General features: G+C 47.0%; 1 long non-coding RNA gene across 1 annotated transcript in view; it reads left to right on the top strand.

The window, feature by feature from the left end:
- LOC122494497 overlaps nt 1-21953 on the top strand; it is a 595470-nt gene that overhangs the window by 413021 nt on the left and 160496 nt on the right. The window contains exon 5 of the long non-coding RNA XR_006300179.1: nt 20682-20777. This is a non-coding gene — a long non-coding RNA (uncharacterized LOC122494497). The remainder of the gene's footprint in view (nt 1-20681; nt 20778-21953) is intronic.

Raw genomic sequence — 21953 nt, 5'->3', positions numbered from 1 at the left:
TGGTAATAATCATGATCGCACGTGCCGTTCCGTCTTCCGTGTCTGTTACGGGGCACTGCCTGTCTCATACACTCGGGTGTGAACCAGCACAGCACTGGCCCAGAATAATCTACAGCACGTCCTGTGGGCTGAAGCATTAGCACAGTCCCTTCTGCAGGTGGAATTCACGGCTGTCATTCCCGATTCCTCCTGCTGGTCCTCTGCACCCACAAAGTGTTTGCTAACTGCTCCCAGCACCTGTCTCCCGGGATCCCGTGATCCATAATCCCGGTGACTGTCATCACCCAGAGCCTATTGTTTCGTTCTTGTTCTTGCCCACAGGCCCACCCCTTCACCTAGGCTCGTATCTGCACAAGGGCCGAGGCTATGTTCTGTGTCTTCGTAACCACAGCCCCTGGAGGTGTGTCTGCCATCCAGGAGGCATTCAGTACACGTGTGCCCAGGGACCAACCTTGATCTTGGGTGTGTTCTCTAATGGTTACGGCTGTATCTGTTAAGGTGTTGATTGAGGTGGGGAGGGGTTGAGAGAGGGAGAGAGAATCCCAGGCAAGCTCCATGCTGTCAGCACAGAGCGGGGCACGGCTCAATCCCACGAACCGTGAGATCGTGACCTGAGCCGAGATCAAGAGTTGGATGCTGAACCGACTGAGCCACCCAGCCGCCCCCACAAAATGTTGGTATTATTGAACTCATCTCCCTGTGAGTGGTCTCAGGCTCCCTGGACTTGGGTGTGAGCCCTGTGGCACGAGTGAAGCGGACCCCACAGTCAAACAGTGCGTGTCAGACCCACCGTCCCCCCAGGGGGTTGGGAACCCTGGCCCAGGAAGGAGCTTGAAATATGCACTAAGTAAACAAAATGCGCTAAATGTTCTTTGAGGGATTTTGTAGAAAGCCCCACCCCAGCAAGAATGGCACAGACACCAGGAGCGAGCACATGGGCTTGAAAAGAGATGCCGATATGGGGTCTGAAGGATTTCCCAGGCTCTGGGGGTCCTGACGGCGATGGGCCGTGGGTCTGTGGCTCAGCCATGGGTGCAGAGGGAGCAGCGTCAGAGGTGAGGGAACAGGGTGGTTTAATGTGTGGGGCTCCCAGTTTTCCTCCTCCATACCTACACCTCCCATCTGACTGCCTAGGAAAGTTCTGTCTCACCTGCCTGGGTCCTGGGCTGTGGCAAGACGCCAGAGGGGAAGCTCCCGGAAGGAGGGAAGGAAGCCTGCTTTGTGGTCAGCCCCTGGCAGGGCTCTTTCTAGAGGGGCTGGGAGAAGCGGGCAGAGGGGTTTTTTTTGTTTGTTTGTTTTTTCGATTTTTTTTTTTAAGGGAAAGAGAGAAAGAGAGGAAGGGAAGAAGGGGAAGAAGGTTTTGGAAGTTTAGAAAGGGAAGGATCCAGAGTAGACGTGGACCAGGTGCAAAGGAACGGAGGGAAGAGGCGTTTTAGGAAGGGTTGCTCGGGAGCTGGGATCTTTCTGGTCCTGATCCCCGTAACGTCCTGCACTGCGAGACCGGGCTTCTTTGAAATGACATTTGCTGCAGCCCTGTGCCACGGGGGACCCGTGTGTGTCTGTGTCTAAGTGTGTGTGTGTGTGTGTGTGTGTGTGTACTGATCCAAGCAACGAATTCAGATGGGGCTCAGCCTGGACCCGGACCGCCAAGATTCGCGCACTGACATTAGTGCTCCTGCAACCTCACAGAGTCGCTCGGCCCTCCTGTGACTCAGTTTACTCGTTGGCAAACGCGGATGGTACCTGCCTCGTGGGATCGCTCTGGGGCTTACACAAGGGAATACAGAGCAGTGCCAGGCACACAGCAAACACTCACGCACGTAAACGTCAGGCAGCAGCACGTCCTCACCAGTCAGCGCCTCTGGGCACAGACGCCTGTCTTCTCTACCACCCTGTCCCTTCAGGGGCCAGCTCCCCTGTTTGCCAGGGACAGAGGGGCTTCCGGGGGACCCAGGACTCCTCCGTTGAAAACCAGGTGCTGCCCCGGGCACACAGGAGCGAGTTGGCCACGCTCTCTGTCATCCTCCACCTCCTATTCCAACCCCATTCAAGGTCTCGTATACAGCAAACACTTAAGTATGATTGGTTCTCTGAGCCAAGCAATTGCTTGGCTCCTGCGATAATTATTTAACTCTTCCTGGGCTGTAGGTGCACTGGGGTCTCTAGGCGATCCATTGCCTAATACCTTCCCAGAATGGGCCCGGTCAGGTCCAGAAGGGAAGAGAGGCAGGGAGTGGGGGCTGAGGACACTCAGGGGGTGACTCAGCACTGAGTCTGGGGGCTCTGTCACGACAGGCCCACCTTCCCCTGGAACACCCATGCCCCAGCAACGTGCCCCGCCCTGAGCGGTGAGTCAGACGAGGCGCTCCGGCTGTCACTCAGTGAAGGGCCTTCTAGGGCCAGGCCGGCCCCTCCTGCCACCTTCTCAGTAAGGGCAGCGGCCGGGGCAGCCAGCTCGGGTCCTGGAGGAGACGGCACCGGTCACCCCATGGAGATATGTGAGCTGAGTCACCAGAGCAAGGCGCCTTTGCCCTGCCTGCTGTGCCCCGAGCAAAGCGGGTGCCCTCTGCACACAAGTTTTGGGAGGGGAACCTCCCAGTTTCGGTTATTTCCCAGCCAAACTCTTCTAAGCAAAAATGTGATTGGGAAGATTCCAGGCTCAGCTCCCCAGGGAATAAAGAAATGCTATCTTTATAATGATTGTATCACTGCCACCGTTTCCCGTGATTCTCCATCCTTCCCCAAGCCCCCCCCCCCCCCCGCATGCCTGGCTTTTTTTTTTTTCCTTATACCAGTCAGCCCTTGAAATGGCCCTGGGAAATAGTTATTACTATCCACACCTAATATTTACATCATTAGTACATGATGAAACTAAGACTTTGGGAGGGTCTAGAACATGGGCAAAGTCACAGGGCTATGACTGGCAAATCCCGGACTCCAAGGCCCACCCCCTCCTCCCCAAATCCTGCCTTTCCCAGGCCACCCCACCCTGAGCATGGGCCCGACACACCTCGTGCCCTGGTTTTTATCCAGAAAAAATATGGAGAGCCGGACAAGCAGTTGGATTCAGAGGCAGTATGACACGAAAGGAATCTAAACAGGCAAACAGTACTTTAAAAAAGAAAAAAAAAAAAAAAACCCAAAACGTTCATTTCGCTTAGCAGAATGAACTCACGGTCCGTTCCCTGCTTCTGGGTCATTCTCCTGCTCGTGTTGATTTATAGATCGTCTCCAACTGCCATTTCCCTTTATTTCCCGGCAACTTTCAGGCTCGTGGGTCCTGTTAAAGGGTTCTTCTTTGCTCCTTGGTTCAATTGCCAAAACACACTCAGTCCTGCATCTGTCTGCAATTTCTGTCAATTCAGTGTTTTAATTATGTTTGAATTAATCGACAGGATTGTTCTTTATTAAAAAAAAATACAAATCCGAATAATACTGCATTGCACATTTGAAAGTTGCTGAGAGAGCAGGTCTTAAAAGTTCTTGTCCCAAGAGAAAAACAAAAAGTTGATAACTGTGATGGTGGATGTTAGCTAGGCTGATGGTGATCGTTTTGCAGGGTATACAGATGGTGAATCAAGACGTCGTACCCCTGAAATTAAGGTCATGTTGCACGCCGTTGTACCTCAATTTTAAAAATCTGGTTTTGTCATCTGCTTGCAAAATTTGCTTTTTATAAAGTCCGAATTCCTTGGACTGACTTGTCTCGCCTTCTCTTTCAGACCTCCTCTGTTGGCTGTTTTGGGAACAGTGGGGACCGGTCTGTGCCCTCCCCTCTGACAGGGCGTCCTCAGACCCTTCTTGATCTGCAATCTCTTCCTTACTGACCTCTCAAACCAGAGTTCCAAAGTCACCTCCCTAAGTGGGCTTCCTTGAGTCCCCTTGGCCCCGACTGTAGCTGTCACAAAACTTTGCAGTAACTCAAACACCGTCCTCAAGATGCATGTCTGCTGGGTTTCCTAACAAGAGGGCAAGTTAGGGTCTTCTGGGATTCTGGTAAAAAATGAGTTTCCCAGGGCCCGTCCCCCAGCCATTTTGATTCCGTCAGTCTCCTGCCATGGAGGGATCTGTATCTTTAACACATGCTCCGGGCGATTCTCATTCAGCCACTTCCCAGGCCATACTCTTAAGAAAGTGCACGTTGTTGTAACTATGTATTTATATCTCTGTTCTCTGTGACCTCCACCGACCACCCCCTCAACGGTCAAGAGCTCTCAGGAACAAGACCAACATATTTTCATTCCTAGGGTCCTGGTGCTTGGCCTAAGTACTGGGGTAGAGCAGGTGCACCATAAGTATGTGATGACTGAGCCCCATTCCGTCATCTTGTCTAGAATTACTTATTAAGCACCTCCTGTGTGCACACGGGTATCCTATGCACTGCGGAGAAGCAAGAGAGATTAAAATCCCTGTCCTTGTGGACAAAACGATGGATGAGTGAATTACAAAGACCAGATTCTGAGTTCTGAGTTTGAACAATCGTGTCTCAGAGGGCTACTGAGAGCCAGGCATCAGGTGTTTTCACGGACGCTATGCAATTAGACATCACGATCAGTAAGATAAATAATACAAGCGAGTGCTGCTCCTGTTCATGACTCCCCTCCGTTTTCATGACTTTTTGAAAAACTTTTTTTTTCGTTATAGTTGACACGCCATGTTGTATACGCTTCAGGGGTACAACACAGTGATTCTACAACTGTATGCATTATGCTGTGCTCACCCCAAGTGTAGCTCCCATCTGTCCCCGTACCACACGATTACAGTACCATCGACTATATTCCCCACGCTGTCCCTTTCATCCCCATGACGTATTCATTCCGTAACAGGAAGCCTGTACCTCCCACTGTCCTTCGCCCGTTTTGCCCATCTCCGTACCCACCTTCCCTCTGGCAGTCATCGGTTTGTTTTCTGTATTTATGGGTCTGTTTCCCCTTTCTGTTTGTTTTGTTTGGTTAGATTCCACATATAAGTGAAATCATATGGTATTTGTCTTTCTCTGTCTGACTCGTTTCACTCAGCAGAATACCCTCTCTGTCCCCCGTGTCGTCCTAAATGGCAAGATGCCATTCTTCTTTATGGCTGAGTAATATTCCATTGGGGACGCATACCCCATCGTCTTTATCCATTCACCTACCGATGGACACTTGTGTTGCTTTCCGTATCTTGGCTATTGTAAATAACGCTGCTCTAAACATAGGGACGGACATATCTTTTCGGACCGGGGCTCCTGTTTCTTTTTTTAACGGTGAGGAACTTGCAAATTCAAGAGGCTGTGGCTGGCGGTGTATTAGAGAGCCACTCACCTGCAGGGTCTGAACTCAAAGGCCAGCTTGTTCCTCTCGAGCCCTGAGGTCCTGGTTTCCCCCCGGGGACTCATCACGGCCTTGGCATGGCTACAGTGTTCTTTCACCTGGTACAGATGACCATACTCAGCCAAGCCAGAAGACATGAGCACGGGCCGCCCAGCTGTCACTAGCCCCACTCACCTGTGGGACTGCACGGGCACCAGGGTTCCCCGGGGCCGGCCCGCCGAGGGCCTATTGGTACGACTCTGCTTTGTGTCAGAAAGCACGTTGTGATCGTCACTCCTCCGTCCTCACGCTTTCATCAGGAGGACTTAGAACAGAGGGGGCTGAAATGGCTTCGTGTTAGCACAAAAATCCAGAGATTAATAGTAAACCTTGAAAATAGTGAAGCATCTGATTTGAGCTTTTCCGTCGACAAACCCAATAACACAGAGGAAACTATTAACATACAAATAGACAGGCTTCCCATTAAAACAGCAGCAGACAGTTCTGGAAAAGACCTCTTCACGCAGAAAGCAATTATGATGGGAAATCGAGTCCGATTCAGACCCATTTGCAGCAAGCTTGGAAAATCAAAATGTAACCACTCGTAAGTGGGGAGACAGCCCTGCTGTGGGGGAACCGGCAGCCAATTCTTTATTATGATTGCTACTTTTATTATTTTAGTTTTAAAGAATTCAATGTTACAAGCTCCAAATCTTCCTGACTTGCAACCTTTGCTCAGAGGGTTATGGCACAGCACAGACACATTTATTTACATAAAAGAAAAACAAATCAGCCCACATACAAACAAACAGATTTTTTTTTAAGCTCAAATTTCCGGAGGTTGATAGCGTTTCTAGCTGAGATGCCCCTCGAACCAAGAACTTCTAAAGTTCTTCTGTGAGTGTCTGTACCCTCTGCAGGCCAGATGCTTCAATCTAGGCCCTTCTGCTTTTGCTGAAGCTGGGAATGTGCAAACCAGAACTGTTAGAGGCACAGCTGAGTCAAGAGATGAGATGCCAGACCAGACAAACTTAGAAGCTGCAGGTGAAGACAAAACCATTCTAGAAAACAGGAGGGCTTTCTTCCACACGGCCGTGGGAGAGGAAGCCGTCAGGGATGCGACCATGAAATAATAGACACAGCACTCCAGGACCTTCATGAAAGTGTAAGAGGTTAGTGACACTTTGCCCGCAGTGACATCACGTGGATTGAGTGGCTAAGACCCCTGCTGTGCCCTTTCCTGTCACCAGGCAATTCTTCCGAGATCACATACTTAAAGAAAAAAATTTTTAATGTTTATTTATTTGTTTTTTTGAGAGACAGAGCAGGGGAGGGGCTGAGAGAGAGGGAGACACGGAATCCGAAGCAAGCTCCAGGCTCCGAGCTGTCAGCACAGAGCCCGATGCGGGGCTCGAACCCGTGAGCTGCAAGATCATGACCCGAACCAAAGTAGGACACTCAACTGAGCCACCGAGGTGCTCCTGCCATAACATACTTTACTCTGATTAAAAGCTTATAGAGTTCGCGGCACCTGAGTGGCTCAGTCGGTTGAGCGTCTGACTTCGGCTCAGTCATGATCTCACGGTTCCTGAGTTCGAGCCCCGCGTCAGGCTCTGTGCTGACAGCTCAGAGCCTGGAGCCTGCTTCGGATTCTGTGTCTCTCTTTCTCTCTGCCCCTCCCCTGCTCACGCTTTGTCTTTCTCTGTCTCTCAAAACTGAATGAACATTAAAAAAATTTTTTTAATAAAAACTTAGCTTTCTGTCTCCTATGCTACGTTGGCGGTCTAGTGCTTTATGATCTCTGATTACCTTTTCGGAGGAGGACAAGCCCCTCACATTTGACTCAGACACGCTCCAGGTGCTGGCCCTCTAGCCGAGCTCCCTCGCTTCTCCGTGCCCCAGCTGATCCGCTTGTCTTAGTTCCACAGACGTGCCATGCTCCTCATGCCCTGGGCCTTTGCACATGCCTTTTTCTCCGCCCGGATGCTGTTCTGTCTCCCGCCTCCCCACCTCCTCCCTTCTGCACAGCACCCTTGTTAACCACTGGGTTATATGCACACGTGACAAAGAGCCGGAGCTCTTTGCTCTTAGTGCCTTTGTCTATAACTATAAATTCACCTGGGTAATGATTTGGTGCCTGCCAGTGTCCCCTTTCCCCCGCAGACTCTAGGATCCGTTTGATCATGGAGCTGACTTTGCCACAACCTCACGCAACAGCTGGTCGAAGGTTGAACAAGTCTTTCCCCGGCACCCGGCCTGGACCCTGCTCCTAGGCCAGACTCTTAGACCTCACAAGAAGGGTCCGATTCTACCGCGAAGGAAAATTTTAGAGCTACCTCATTCATGTAGTCACTTGCCACTGAATCAGTCATTCAACAAATGGCCTTTGATAATCTGCTGGGTCAGGTGGCCAACCCATGAGGAACCGTTTATGGTGAGGGATGTATAGGGTGTGATGAGGAAATAAACAGATGATGAGAGAGCCATATTAGTAAGAGTCCTACTAGAAGGTACCAAGGGTATAAAGAATTTTGTCTTTTCCTTCCTCCCTCTCTTCCCTTCTCCCTCTCTCTGTCTCGTTTCTCTCTGTCCCTCTCCCTTTGTCTCCCTCCCTCTCCCTCTCTCCCCCCTCCCTCTCTCTCCCTCCCTCTCTCCCTCCCTTTCCCTCTCTCCCTGTCTCTCTCTCCATCTCTCCCTCCCTCTCCCTCCCTCCCTCTCTTCCCTTCTCCCTCTCTCCGTCGTCTTGTCTCTCTCCGTCCATCTCCCTCTGTCTCCCTCCGTCTCCCTCTCTCTCCCCGCCTCCCTCTCTCCTCTCTCTCTCTCCCTCTCTCTTCTCTCCCTCTCTCCCTCTCTCTCCCCCTCCCTCTCCCTCTCTCCCTCCCCCTCTCTCTCTCCCTCCCTCCCTCCCCCTCTCTCTCTCCCTCTGTCTCCCTCTCTCTCCCTCTCTCCCTTTAACTGGTTCTGCCTCCTGGGACATTGTGCATGTCTATGCCACTTACCCTGGGCTAAACCAGACTAGTTCTGTAGACCAATGAGCATAGGACAGAGTGACGTCATACTCAGCCCTGGCCTCGAGAAGCCTGCAGCCTGGAAGAGACAGACAGACCTATAACGAATTGCGATCATGCTGAAGACAGCCAGGTGCGCTAAGTTCTGTGTTGTGGTTTGAGAAAGAAGTGAGTGGCTCAGCAGAGAGAGGAAGTGGTCTTGTGTCTGGAGGTGGAGTTTGACCTCCATTACAACATGGGACCCGAGCTGTGTCTTGCATTTGCCAAGTCCCATTCCACGTGATCCCCATTGTCATATCTTAGACATACGGGGATGGATCCTCCACTAACGGGCTGGGCAGACTCTTCACTTTTTTGTCACAGAAGGAGTACGTGACAAAACAGCGCAAAGAAACGCTCTGGTTGTGAGGCTTCCAAAGTTCCGTATTTTGGTACGCCTAGTCTCTTTCACCAGTGAGAATCCCCCCAAAGTCCCCAAGGCACAGAGGTCGCAAAGGTAGCATCCAACAGGGGCTTGCAGCCGCTGGTGAATTCTCAGGACCCACAATGTTTCACAGCTCAGGCAGGATGTTCTCCCCCGAGCGTGTCTCTAGTCTGCAAAGGTAGAGAGAATTTTTCACCAATTAGTAACAGACCCCAGAGAGAAGAGTAAGCAAGATCATGTTCTATCCAGCTATTCAGAGTTTTACGTACAAAACGAGCTTAACTTTTTTGCCTTTGTCAGGGAGTGTGTTTGGGGCTTACACAGGGCAAAATGTTTGAAATCTTCCCACTCTTCAGGTTGAAAGAAATCTCATTGTCACCAAACCCGGTACATTGAATCTATCCCTTGTGTAAAATACTTAATACAGATTGTCTTATGTGATTTTTGACCGTGACAATCACCCTCCTTCTCAATAATGATAAGTTCCTAACCGCAAAGGGCCACTCTTTTGGTATTCCTTCTGGAATTTAGATAGAGTTCATTGCACGGATATAGATGGGTGGATGGACAGATGAATGAATCAGTCGATGGATGGATGGGTGAATGGGCAGATAGATGGATGGGTGAATGGACAGATGGATACAAGGAGAGAAAATAGTCTCCAAGAAAATTGACTTGGCACAGAAGGATAGGAGGAGATTATAAAGCTATCCCAGTCTATCCCACCTTTAGGGGTTTTGAAAATGTGTTCACCGATGCCTAGATATTCTTCCTTTCAAGCAGTAGAACCTTGTTCTCTTCCCATGCGTATGATCTTAAGTTAGTGATTCACGTGTACATAGTAGAATGAATCAGAAGTGATCGTAAGCATGTTCGGAGACTGGGCCATGAAAGGGCACTGTGGCTTCTGGTTTGATCTCTGTATTGGGCAACTTGCTATAGAGGAAGGCAGCTGCCATGTCATGAGGACACCCAGGCAGCCCTGTGTAGGCCACCTCCGGGTGGGGACCGAGGCCTCCGAACCCCTGTGTGATAGGCTGTGTTGGAAGCAGATTCTCCAGCCTTTTTCAAGCCTTCAGGATGATTGCAGCCCCAGCCCACAGCTGACTGCAGCCTCGGGAGAGATCTTGGACTAAAACCACCCAGCCAAGCTGCTCTCAAACTCCTGCTATGAGATAATACGTGTTTGTTGTCTTAAGTTGCTACCTGTGGGGTAGTTTGTTATTCAGCAATAGATAGATAACTGATACACCACCTCACTCTTGAGATCTGATACCTGGGAACTAGGCCCCTGCAACGGTTCCGTATTGGAATAAATCAGACTTACAGACTGCATGGAGAGTGAGCCGTAACTTGCTCTGTATTTGTTCAACCAAGGTGTAACCTTCTCAGAATTAGAGACTCAGCTTGTGCAGAATTCTTTCCCCTCGTTTATTTATTTGTTCCTTATGGCATAAAATGGCCAATTGCATGGATTTGAAGTCAAACATACCTGACTTCTAGTCTTTCCTTTGCTATTTATTGTATAGAGAACTGTTGGAAAACCTAATCTCTCTGAGATGAGATGTTTCACAATAAAACCGGAAGGGTGATGCTACTGACCTCATTGAGTTGTGCACTCCAGGACACAAGGGTTTTGTCAGGATCCATTTAGATAATGCACATAAAACATTTAGCACAGTGGCTTATACCTATTAAAAATGCAAGTAATGACAACTTACCCAAATTCCCTCACACCAGCAGATAGGAAATTCCTTTAATCCGAAGGGTTGTCCTTACTGAACTTAATCCTGATAGACAACATGTAACAGCGGAGTCCTCTGGAAATGTGGTCCCTGGACTTGCTGCACCAGAATGATCTGAAGTGTATGGAGTACCTGGGTGGCTCAGTGAGCTAAGCATTCAACTCTTGGTTTTGGCTCAGGTCATGATCTCACAGTTGGTGAGTTCAAGCCCCAAGTCGGGCTCTGCACTGACAGCACGAAGCCTGTTTGGGATTCTCTGTCTCCCTCACTCCCTGCCCTTCTCCCACTCGCATGTGCTCTCTCATGCTCTCTGTCTCTCTCTAGAAATAAATAAATAAGCTTTAAAAAGAATGATCTGGAGTGTTATTAAAAATGAAGAGTTTTTAACAATTTCAGACCCTTTAAGTCAGTATCTTTGGGATGGGATTAGGGTAGGGAGAACAGAATGGTAATCTGCATTTTTTTAACATCTCCCACCCCCACCCTCAGCTTGGGTCTAGCGTTTGGAAAAGCTCCCGAATCACTGTGGCAGAGGAAAGACGATTCATCTCAGAACTGGGGGACCAGAGGTGCTAGTCTGGCTTCTGCCATTTACTGGCCAAATCGAGTTAAACTTTGTAATTCCCAGTTTCTTCTCTGTGAAAAGGAAACACTAATCTCCCTCTCTAGCCTACAGAGCAATTGTAAAGATCGGTTGAGATAACAAAAACATTAACTGACTTCTATCTAGTGTGTACGCAGTTTACAAAGTGATTATATCCACTTTATCTCATTGAAACTCAGGACTGTCTATGAAGTCAGTCTCCCTCTTTGTTGACAGGGACGGGAGCTAAGGTAGGTGAGGTCACCTCCAGGTTTGTCCAGGTTGCATCGTGGCAGAGTTGGTGTGCAAACCAAGGTCTGGACCTCCGATGCAGAACTGAACTAAAACCAAGGTGCTATGTCAGTGCACTATTTCTGGACATCACTTTGGTCAAGACTGTTTCCCTGGTTACACTACCGAGCCCAGAGGAGAGACCAAAGGAGAATCTATGTTCTAATTGCCCAGATCACAATTATACATGCAAAGAGCAATAATTATTTTCAAATAAAAACTGTGAGGTCATTGGAATACATTTCTTTAGCAATGACATTAGAGAAAGTGCCAGGCTTGGTCTGTCACATATTTCTAACTTATGCATCATTAAATTCACTCATCTTAAATTATAAACCTAATTAACTCCATTCATTTTCTCTTTCTGGGTCATTATTTTGTTTCTTCTGCCTAGGTGTATTCTGTATATGCTGTATGTATACAGAAGAGGGTTTCTATTAGATAGTTTGTTCCTATTAATAAATTAAGTGCCTGCCATTACACTATGTGGAATGCCTGGATGGATTTTCACCAGGTCTTGAGGGTATGTGGGAGATGGTCTGATGGGTTGTGTATGTTAAGTAGATTTTGGAGTGTCAAGGGTAGGTTCCCCTCATAAAGATAGTGACATGTTCTCTGGAATAGCTGCCCATGAAGAGAACTCTGTGGCCAGGACAAGCCATATGTATTAGATTTATTAGGGAAGGAAACAAAGTGCTTTCAAACATGAGCCCAAACCTGAAGGCACAAGGTCAGACCGTCTGAACTGTCAGTGCTGTTTGGGATCCAGTTGATTCCTGTAAGGCGACCCGAGGTTGTGAGCTTGAGGGTCATTTCGGGACTTGCCTAAAGTGGTTTAGGTAAAGCTGAAAGTAGAGCTGGGTATAAAAGCTTGAGTGCAGATGGTTTATTTGGGAAGTGGTGTCAAGGCACTGGTAAGGAAGGCAGCAAATTCGAAGGGGAGGTGAGAAGGCCACGGTAGGGTGCATGAGTGGGGAGGTTACTGGTGTGGGCAGTTGGGGCTCAGTCCAACTACAGATGTCTGTGAGACTGTAGAAGACACCCAGCCAAGAATCCAGGGGGTAGTTATGCTGTAACTCCCATCTGTCATGGCTGTTCCCAGAGTGTTAACTCCCTGGCACTTCTGATGTGCCCTTGAATGTCCAGAGAAGGCCCTCAGGCAGGGAATCAGAAACATTTACAGCTCAAATCCCTCAGCTTGACTGGCCACCTGCAGAGTCTCCTGTAACTCAAAAGGCTGTGTCCTGGGGAAGTGTGAATGTGGTAATTACAATGGTGCACTGAGGATACAGCAATAGCCAGGTACTACGTGCCTGTCCTGTGGCAGTTACCAGAGCGGGTCCATCATACCCCTCATTTAACCCGCTCAGCTACCCCATGTCAAAGGCGTTATGGTTCATGCTTCACACCTGAGGAAACGGGGAGTCGGAAAGCCTCAGTTACCGGCCTGCGGTCACACAGTTGGCAAAGGAAAGCCAAAATCTGAGCCCAGGCCTTTGACTGTAGAACACACTTCCCCCACAGAGCAGGTGGTAAATACAGATTTGTCTAATAGATGAACGGAACTCACATTTTTTTTTTAACTCTGACACTTCCAGGTAGTATTTTGTGGGCTTATATCTGTCTATTTTCTGAAATCCACCCCTCACCTCTGCCTCTCTGACCTCCAGGCAAGGCTGAAGTATGTTCTGTGATAAAATGTGGATACCTTTTAGGCCTAGATAAACACATATGTACCTTCTGTGTGTATGTATAGCCTCATAAAATCAACACCAGGAATTGGGACCAGGTCAAAGGGGTTCAGACATGATCATCAACTCATGACAAGAATAAACAGACTCCCTCACTCTCTACCACAACTCCCTTCCTTCAAGTTAAAAGAAGGTTCTCAGATTAGCCTCATGTAATATCTAGTTATTCTCTGGGCTGTTTCACAACAAATATTATCAAAGTTTAAGAAAATATGTTGGGTTTCCAGCAACGTTTGAAGCGTGCAGATGTTAGTGGGATAAAAACATATGAGATAATCTATTTCCTACCACAGGAAGCTTCAGCTACTGACAGTGGGCCCATGGTTTACAGAAAAAAAAGTGAAAAAGGGGTCTAGCTTTTAATCTCCAAGAGTTTTGGCCACGGGCATGCAGGATTCATCTACTTGAAGCCATAAAAATTTAGAATTTGGAACAGTTAGGATTTGCCATGTAGTAAACTATATAACAATGTCTTTGTTTATTACCAGACACCCCACTCAAGCTCCAAGAGGGAAGCCAGAGCTATTTTTCCAAATGGATTGATGTCTGAAATATTGGCTTCTGTTTCCAAAGAACTTACTTTTGATCTTGTTTGTCCAACTCTGTAGTTCAAATTAATTTCACCCTTCAGGGATTTGTAGGCATGTTGACAGATTCGGTGACAAAAATGGAGTTTTATTGGAAAGGGTGTTAGTCAGGGAAGCAAAGGTCTCAGGGAATAATTTGGTAATGGGCTATGGAGACTTTCTTCCTAGGTCACTGGTTCAAATCTAGAACCTGCTTGGCAGTGATTGAAAATCGTTACCACTTGACAGCTGCCTGACAGGCGGCCAGTAACATGTCGGTGCCCTATTCCTGCACCTCCTTCTAGGTGAAACGGCTGCATGACAGGAGGGACACCATGGAGTAAATGAAATCACAGGAACTGAATTACCAGGTTTCTCTCTCAACAGCTTGTTACTTTAACAGGTTAAAAGATCTTATCACTTTACCAGGTAATAGCCCACCAAAAGATTCCAATATGTACCTCCCTCTTTTTTTCTTTTGATGTCTTGGTGGGTGTGCCCACAGTGGCTCTTTATTTGTACCTGAATCACGATTCTTCTAATTGAGGTACAACTGACCTAAAACATCGTATTTGTTTCGGGTGTGCCACCTGATGATTCGATACTGTATATGTTGCCCAATGATCACCACGACAAATCCAGTTAATATCCTTCACCGTATGTAGTTACAAAACTATTTTCTTATGATGAGAACTAAGATCTGTTAGCAAGTTTCAAATATGTAGATAGTATTATTAACTATAGTCCTTGCTCTGTATATTCCATCCCCATGGCTTATCCATTTTATAACTGGAAGTTCGTACCTTTTCATCGATCCCTTCACGCATTTCACCCACCCTGCACCCCCCAATTCTGGCAACCACCAACCTGTTCTCTGTACCCATGAGCTCATTTTTCATTGTTTTTTGTTTTTAGATCCCACATGTAACTGAAATCATACAATATTTATATTTCTTTGTCTGACTTACTTCATTTAGCACAATGTCCTCAAGTTCCATCCATGTTGTCACAAATGGCAAGATTTCATTTCTTTTTATGGCTGGATAATATTCCATTGTGTGTGTATATCACATCTTTATCCATTCTTCTGTTTGTATTCCATTGCCTACCTCTTAACAGTGGTTAAATCCGACTAAAACCAGGGAGAAAAATGGGAGACAGTGAGAAGTGAAGGATGAAAGAGTTACTACAAAACCTCACATTGAGCAGCTGCATATCGCTTCGCTAGGAATCTATACATTTATGTAAAGAAGAACAAAAAAATCTTATAAGGCCAGAATGGGCATCGGGAAACCACACAGGGACAAACCCCAAATAGACTGGCTACAGGAAGAAACTTGGCAGATTTCCATCTCAACAGCCCTTGAGAGACAACCAGGCCAAGGAGCCACATAGGACCCATTATGAGAAGGTTGGCGCCATATTAATTTCAGCGTGGCCATTCTCAGCTGGAACCCAGTCACCTGACCACGTCTCCACAGGGGTCCATCCTTAATGTAGGCTGGGCCAAAATAATGAGAACTTGATTCTAAGCAGGGTAATTTCCTTATTTCGATGGGCTTAAGCCAAAACCTTTAAAATTATTTTAATGTCATTTTTCTTCTTAATGGGACATGTAAGTACTAGGAAAATTATAGGCATTAAAAGGGTTTCTTTGGACTTTTTTTTTCTTTTTGTAATTGCCTTTTAGAGGGTAAAACTTAATTCATTCTGAGTGTTTTACTCTGATAGGAGAAACCTGACCAAAGCCTTATATTATGAGGTAAGTTCCTCATATTTCCCCCTGAAACAGCATTCATGATACTCACTGGTTTGAGCTCAACATGTGTGGATGTGTAGATGATAAACCACCAGCTTTCCAGAAAGGTCCCAAGATTTAGCTACGGCTGTTGGCCAAGGTGAAGAGTTTACTACAGCCACGTTAGAAATACACGTATTCAGCCGTATGACTGATTTGTAAATAATATCACAACCCGTCCATCCAAATGAGCATTGCACCCTTCAAAATACACCTGGATGAGACTCATGATTCTAAATGGGGGTCACTGCCAGAAGTTTTAACTCCAGTGATGTCAAGAACAAACTCCCAAATCTGAGTGGCTTACAGCCATAGGCATTTTTTGTTTCTTGCTGCCATGTCTGCTCCTGCTGTGGCTTATCTGGCTTTGGCCAGAGGTTCCCCACGCCTCTGAGTTTCAGACCCAAGCTGTAGGGACAACACCTGGGGAATGTTCTTCCCATTGTGGAAGACAGGAGATCAAGAAAGATGAGAACAAACATGCAGAACCTCTTACTGCTTTGGCTTGAACTGGTACATAGTCATGTCCGATCACGTTCTGTTGGTCAAACATGACCCAGCCCTTGGCTTGAACTGGTACATAGTCAGGTCTGATCATGTTCTGTTGGCCACACATGACCCAAATGCAAGTGGGATGATGGGTCAGAGGGAGAAGGGAGGCCAGGAGCCCATGTGCTTTTGCAGTACCTGGCTCTGTGCTGAAGTCTGGGGCTGGGATAGGAGGGTCACAGTCCCCATGAGCAAATCTGACCATCTGCTGAGATCCTCGGGCCAATGCACATGCCACTGTCATCTGAGGGACAGGATTCTGTTTTGGACATGATTCAAGGGCATTTGGCCAATTCTGCAAACCTAGGTGGTTGATTAGGCTCAGTACTCCCAGTTGAGGTGTGAAGTGAGATGTGACAGTAAATTAATGAGGCTGATCTTATGCGCCTTATAACCTGGCTTAGGAGGAAATTCTGAAGTGGTATCCCCACCACGTCATCATCGTCTGCCTGTAATGGAGGCTGGTAGTGTCTGTACCATTGAGGCTCATGCATTTTTGATTATATAGGGAGGAATAGGAGGATGCTATTCCAATGTAGTAAGGACAAAGAGACATTTGTTAATATTCAATATGCTTTTGATAGTGTTTAAAGACTTAGATGTCCTACTGAGCCCAGGAGATGAAAAACCAATCAAGATAGTCTTTGCCCCCATGGACCTTATGGCCTAGAAGGAAAGACAGACTTGCATTAGGTAACCACCTTAGTGGCTATAGAATTCCAAACTGGACTAATCTGAATGAAAGGGGCACCATTCCATGAGAGGCTATGACAAAAGTGACAAAGGCTTTCACAAGAAGTGACAGAGATTTGAAGGAGAGGGCCTTACAGGGGCCAAGTACGTATGTGTGTGCACGTGTGTGGGCCTGTACGTGAACATGAATGTACTTTGTGTACACATGTGCGTGTGTGTGTGTGTGTGTGTGTGTGCGCGCACGTGTGCATGCATGGATGTTAGTGGAGTGAAAAGTCGGGGGCATTCTAGACTAAAGAAGTTATGTGTGCCTAACTCTTGGCACACATAACTTGTGATGAAGGACAGTATCACCATCCAGGAGGAGCTTATGTGAAGGGCTGGTGCCTACAACACCCCCTCAACTACAGCCAGGTTCAAAGAGAATAGATATCACCTCCAGTGAGATCTTCTTTAGTGTCTGCTGCTGAAGGGAATTAGTCCCTCTTTCATGAAGGGAAGCTTTTTGTTGTTTTTTTTTTTTCTGGCTGTGAGAAATCAAATTCCTACTGCCCCAGAGAGCCCTGGGATATAGCTAAGGAACTGGACCCTGCGCCGGCTAGAAGCTGAGTGGCATAACCACACTTCGCTCTCAGCTCGTGGAGTGAGTCCTTTTCTCCGGGCATTCAACACATGTGTGCCGAGTACTCACTATATTCCAGAAGTGTGGGAGACAGATAAGACAGGTACAACCCTCCCATCAAAGAATTCATGGTCTACACAAGAAAACACACCCACAAGCATGCGATTTCAGGACCAGTGTCCAGGACAAGTCTCTAGAGTCTTGAACACAGAGTCCCCTCCCTCAAATTATGGACTGGGATGTCAGAGAAAGCTTTCTGGAAGAGTGGAGGGGTGAGAAAATTCGTGGATGATTACGGGGAGCTCACCAAGTAAAAAAAAAAAAAGAGCTCCATTAGAAGGAACAGTAGGTACAGAATCAAGGGTAGGTGCAAAATAACAAAACCAAGCAAAACAATCCACAGTGTATTCAAGTACCAAGAGAGCCTGTAAGCTGGAGGAAGTTCTCTGATTGAGCATTCTCCCTGTTTGCTTCATGCTTTTCTCCTCTGTCCCCCCAGCTTTATTGAGATATGACTGACGGGTAACATCGTGCAAGCTCAAGGGGTATGGTGATTTTGATAGAGTCACATGTTTTGAAATGCTTGCCACAGAGAGTACCATATCCTTGGTGAGCACAGATAGCTGTCAACTGTAGTGACGTGCTGTCCATTAAATGCCCAGGATTTACTCCCCTTGTAAGTGGAAGTTTATGTTCTTTGACCAACATCTCCCCATTTCTCCCACCCCCAGCCCCCTGGCAACCATATTTCTACTGTGTCTCTGAGTTTGATATTTCCATATCTAAGTGAGACCTCACAGTATTTATCTGTCTCTGTCTGACCTATTTCACTTTGCAGTGGTGCTTTCTGCTTCCAAGTTTGTCTTCCTCTGGCCTCTCTAGAGTGCCGCTAGAGCCATTGCCAAAACTCCCATCTGGATGTTGGTTGTCTTTGGCAATGGGGTCACGTGCCTGGGTTGGTGTTGGTGTTTTGGGCACAATTGCTATTTATTTCATGGGAGCTAGTGCTCCTGAGCCCTGAAGGTCATCCGCATAGCACATATAGGTAGCACGATGAGATGTGATGGGGCAGGTGACAGAATTCCTTTCCACCAGCTCTCAACTAACAGCCAGCTGCCCCGAGAAGACTTGAGCCATCCAGAAGTCACCTTCTGCTCCTTTGATGTTCATGGGAGGGTTTTCTTCATTGTGCCTCTGTTTTATATACATACATAACCTCTGCTGCTGGATTGGGAAAGTGTACTGGGCTCCATCTAGTTGATTTGGGACATGGTATAGGGTAGTGTTTATAGGCAGCGCTTTGAAGCTTTGCCACATTTCTGCCACCTCTCTGCAGGTACATGCTGAGCCCTATGTTCCTCTTTCAAGATGTCATCCAGTCTATTTCTGTAAGAAATGCCATTGGATTTTGATAGGGGTTGCGTTGAACCCGTAGATCACTTTCGGTAGTACAGATACTTGAATATCAGTAAGTCGAATCCATAACAAGGGTTGTCTTTTCCATTTATGTCTTTTTTAACTTCTTTCATCAACGTTTTGTAGTTTTCAGTGTACGAGTCTTTCACTTCCTTAGTTGATTCCTAAGTATTATTAAGGGGGTTGTCTTCCTAATTTCCTTATCAGATAGTTTGTAATTAGTGTATGAAACACAATTGATTTTTGCAAGTTGGTTTTGTGTCCTGCAATTTTACAGAATTTATTTAATTGGTTTTTATTATTATTTGTGGAGTTTTGGGGGCTTTGAAAAAATAGCTCTAAAATCCATACGGGGGCGCCTGGGTGGCGCAGTCGGTTAAGCGTCCGACTTCAGCCAGGTCACGATCTCGCGGTCCGTGAGTTCGAGCCCCGCGTCAGGCTCTGGGCTGATGGCTCGGAGCCTGGAGCCTGTTTCCGATTCTGTGTCTCCCTCTCTCTCTGCCCCTCCCCCGTTCATGCTCTGTCTCTCTCTGTCCCCCCAAAAATAAATAAACGTTGAAAAAAAAATTTTTTTTAAAAATCCATACGTAACAATGGAAATTCCCTCGAATTATTCTATACGTTTAATACAATGTGAATAAAAATATCTAAAGAGCTTATCATGGAAATGGACAAAATTATTCTAAAATTTATCGGGAAAATGAAAGTGCTGAGAACCCATTTTAAATCAGGTGGAAAACATGGCACATTCCATACAAAACACTAGAATATTGGCATCCCAACAGGGAGGGAGACTAACTCAGATCTCTGTTTCACACAATGTCCAATAATGAATTTCAGTTGGATTAAATATCTTAGTTTGAGATGCAAAATTTAACACACCATTTTAAAAAGGGGAGACTAATTTTAGGTCCTTGGAGTGGAAAAATCTTTCTTAAACAAGGCACAGGAAGCACAATCCTTAAATGAAATTTTTTTTATGTAAAACTTGTCAACAAGTGTTAATTTAGAAATTCACAGACGAAGAGAAATACGATTTTTATAGTACATCCAAATATATAAATAATTATGACATATTAATAAATAAAAGATATGCAGCTCAATGCGTGGTGGAAGGAATAGCCCAATGATAAAATAAAGGAAATTCAAAGAAGAGGAAAGCCAAATATTTGGCAAAAAATATGTCCGTCATTTCCCTCTTCACTTAACAATACTTTCTTGGTCACATACCAAACATTGGTGTTGGCTCTAGGTTCCCTTTTCTGTTTCTTTGGCCTACTGGTCCGCCCAATAAAGTGACCTCTCCTACTTTATCACAGTGTTTTCATGCTCTAAGTCTTGGCTGTGTGACCCGGGAGTCGCTATCACATTTGGCTATTTAAATTTAAATTAACGTAAAACACACAGTAAACAGTCAATTCCTTGGTCACACCCGCCACATTTCCAGTGCTCAGTAGTCATATGTGACTGACTGGTCGTTACCATTTTGAATAGCGGAAGTTCAGGGTCTCTGTGATTATAGAAAGTTCCATCACACAGTGCTGTTTAAGCTCCTAAATAAGTCCTAATATCATTATTGTAATCAGGCCTGTCTCCTTTCAGTGTTCCTCATCTTTGAGATTGCTTTGGCTCTTTACTTATTCCAAATTTTAGGCTAAGGAATCAGGGAAATGTAAGTTACAACGATGATACGCCACTCTCAGCAACCAGAATGAAGGCATCGTGTGTATCAAAATGGATGCCTGAACATAATGAGCGTTCCTGAGAAGAGCAAGTTGCAGAAGGAGTGTGTGTGTGTGTGTGTGTGTGTGTGTGTGTGTGTGTAGGTGTAATGCTATGACACCATTTAAGCAACTTTTAAAAACACGTGCATAAAACTATTCTATTTATTGTTTATGGATCATCCTAATAGCTCATATTAATTAAGCATTTATTTTTTTCCAGGCTCCGTTCCAGGGACTTTAAGTATACTAACATTTGACTCTCGCACCCGCGCTTAATTCGCTACCATGTTCCCCATTTGACAGAGGCATAGAAAAGGTAAGCAACGTGCCCCAGCTCACCTGGCTCGTTCGTGCAGATTTGGAGCTCGTAGGCAGGCTGTCTGGCTTCCAAGTCTGCACTCATAACCACGGTGCTATCCTGGACCCAGACCAAATGGCACTCACTAGACAGGCATGGGAATGTGTCCAGAGAGGGAGAAAATAGAAATGGGCTGTAGGGCTTTACCTTCTGCATAATGCGTGTGTGCGTGTGGGAGAGAGAGGGGGCAGGGGGAGAATGCAAGATCGAAAGGCAAAGCCAGGGAGCCATATTGACATCAGTCAGGTTGGGTCGGTGGATACCGTGTCCTGTTTAAGTAAGATGTACAATAGGTTTTTAACTGATGAAGAAAACAAGCAAAGAAACAATGGGTATATTGTTGGAGCAAGTAAGGGTTCCAGGGCTTGCTGTGACCTGAGGTGTGCTAACTGGACTGGGGCATTGTGAAGCCTTATCCCTTCTGCTTTGCAAAGCCGGCTGTGAAAGCTGCAGGGTTTGTGAGGGCAGGTGGCGACGTAAAGCCAGTGACGTAAAGCCGGTGATGGGAGACGCTGTGGGGCAGATTCTCAGAGCAGACCTGGGGGGGGGGGGGGTGTGGCAAGAGTGTTCACAGAGGGATTCGGAAAACCTTCTGGTGCCGGATGGAGTCCCTATCCCTTTCCCCGGGGAAGGCTTCAGTAGGACCTACATTTTCCACATCTTTGGCTGTTGGATTACCGTTTCCCTTCGGCACGCGAGAAAAGGCGGGACTGGCTTCAGCAAGACCGTGGTGCTCATCACGTGCGGCCCGCGTGGGCGACGTTTCGTGGGGGCCACTTGCAGAAAGCGCCTCCTCTTGGCCCCCAGCGGCCTTTGCCAGGGCGGTCAGTGTCAGTAGGAAACACTGCTTCCCGCAGAAGCCCCTTCTCACCTGGTGCCTTTGGTCATCTGATTGGGCCAGCGCTCGAGCCTCACACCCGTGTCACCTTGCTCCGGTGACGGACCTGCCCGTTAGCCCGCTGCCCCAGCGTCCCGGGCGAGGAGGCTCTTGGGCTGTGTCCCTCAGGCCAGCTCACGTGTGGGGCTTCTTGCTCCACCGCTGCCCTGGGAGCAGACAAGTGGGAGTGGCAAGGTGGGGCCTCCATGGGCAGGTCTGGGACAGTTTAACCGTGTGAATGGCAGACACCTGCCAAG

This window comes from Prionailurus bengalensis, chromosome E2 (assembly GCF_016509475.1).
Source record: "Prionailurus bengalensis isolate Pbe53 chromosome E2, Fcat_Pben_1.1_paternal_pri, whole genome shotgun sequence".
NCBI lineage: Eukaryota > Metazoa > Chordata > Mammalia > Carnivora > Felidae > Prionailurus > Prionailurus bengalensis.
This window is presented reverse-complemented; position numbering and strand designations above follow the sequence as displayed.